The sequence below is a fragment of the Cyprinodon variegatus genome, unplaced genomic scaffold (genome assembly GCF_000732505.1).
Source record: "Cyprinodon variegatus isolate N-32 unplaced genomic scaffold, C_variegatus-1.0 Scaffold201, whole genome shotgun sequence".
Classification (NCBI taxonomy): Eukaryota; Metazoa; Chordata; class Actinopteri; order Cyprinodontiformes; family Cyprinodontidae; genus Cyprinodon; species Cyprinodon variegatus.
Genome location: NW_015150654.1, coordinates 733,171 through 735,487, shown reverse-complemented (window position 1 = coordinate 735,487; position 2,317 = coordinate 733,171).

Below are 2,317 nucleotides of genomic sequence, written 5' to 3'. Positions count from 1 at the left end.
TCCTCTCCACTGTCGCTACAAGCATGCTTAGTGTGAGGGATTGCTGAAGAGTCAATGAGTCGATCCAATAAACAGCTTTTCCTTAGATAGAAAACTTTGAATCAATGTGATTGTATGATCAGGTGAACTGGAAAGTGAGAGAACATGTGTTGTTAATTGGCGCTATAGAAATAAACTGAATTGAAATGAAATGTTTAAATTGAAAATATCCTCAATATTTTTAGATGTAGCCAATAAATAATGCAAACATATTTAGGGGAAAATGTGAATGAGGATGCTTGTGGACTGGGATTTTAAATCGTAATTTTAAAACAGTACAGTAAAAACAGTAAATAAACTAAATTTGAAATTAATTTTAATTCAGATAAGTTGAGTGATAACTGAGAGGAAAAATAATGACACAAGGAGAAAATTAAAATAAAAACTAAATTCCTTTTAGGTTGCTCCAAAGTTATTGAAAATTGTAATGATAAACCTATTGTATTGTATTGTAATGATGACACATTTTTTTTAGCAGAAGCGTCATGTTGACAGAAACGTTTTTAAACAGAGTTAATGAGTCAGTCGGTCAGAAAAAACTCCTGTATCGGTCACATGACTTTCTGGAAGCAGTGTTTTGCTCTATGGGCTCCATGCATGCACCCATGCATCGGGGTTCATCACTAGTAAAGGCAGTTCCTCATTACCTGGCTGCTGAAGGTGCTCAGCTAACATAATCTCTCTTTTGGGTATAGGTTGGCCTGCTACTGTTTCAGTTTCAGTCCCAGATTTTGTTTTTGTTTAGAATTTCTTTTGTTTGGATAGTTATTAGTGGTCAAAAGCATTTTCTGGATGTTTTTTTTTATTTTTATTTTTTAATTCATCCTCCCCAAACAGTCTAACTTAATTGGGGTTTAGCTATGTCTTTCAGCTATAAGGTTTCCAGGACCAGCATAGACTCCTACATTTAATTTTTGTACAGTAAAATAAACTGATGATCCTTGTCCAAAGGAACTTGTGCCTTCAATCAACTATATTTAATTTGCAACAGTGCCTCTGATAATTCCTCAAACTTATCAGTAAGATGATTTAAGGCTCTCCACACATACCAGAAACTATACCCTCAGTCACATTTAATTAAGCTTGTTCATTACAACAGAAGCTCCCCTTGCAATCATTGGGACAGTTTTTGTTAACTTCACCGTGCACTTACTGTCACAATAGTTTTATGGTGGTTGGTCCACGGAATTAAAGAGGAGGTGTTAATAATATGTTGAAGCACTCTGATTAAAAAGCCAATTTCCATTAAAAATCTTGGGTTTCATTTAACCTAAGAATCCTGGGGAATTTCTCAGCCTTCTGTTCTTTGGAAGTTCCTGAGCAGAGCTGCACTACACATTTCATCCAGCAGGTGGCAGAAATATCATCAGCAGCTAGATTTTTCAAATCCTGAAAAATCATTTTTCATTTCTTTTGCCGTTCATGCTTTGATGTTGTTGTTGATACTGACCTTTAATACATATCTAAGCAGTTATTTAACCATGTATGCACAATTCTATATATTGCACTCATTAATCAGTACTTTGTACTTTTAAAGGAGTTTACAAAAGTGAATGTTTACTGAAGTTTAAATTCAAATTACATTTTTGTGTTTACTGTGTTGTGTTTACGTGTTACTGAGGAAAATAAAAACATGCAGTGCCAGTAATCTGATCGCAGCCCTTATGGTGGCGCAGGGGGAAGAAATATTTTTTTTACTTACAGATAAAGTGATCCCTTTAGCTGTTATGCAGATTAAACTGAACATCCAACATTTGCAGATCATTTAAGGGAGATAAAAAAGGAGAGATCTGGAGTTTAGAGGGCTACAATGCAATTTTTTTAAATAATATTTTACTTTTTGTTAAAGATGTTTCTGCATGTAATCTAAAAGGTCAAAATTGGAAAGATGCACATTTGGATGTGTAAAGAAATCAATCCAGTTTATGACCCAGATTATAATTATGTTCAATAATATTCTTAAATAATTGTAAATTATATCAGTTCTATCTGGCACTGGAGATCATTTGTAATGACTGAAGCTGAAAACAAAAATTTATTTTACTTTTATTCTATTTTTTGTGCTTTATCCTCCTCTTCATAGCCCTGACCACTGTACAGAATTGACCTGGTGCTATGTCATAACAATCCTCTGGGTTTTTTATTCATATATACTACTATATAGATTAATAACAGTCTGTTTACATCTTTTAAGAACCAAATGATTTTTGCTGTTGTTTCAAATGTAGATGATAAGCTTTAGAACTATGGATTTGATTTACTACCTTCTTTCCAGAGG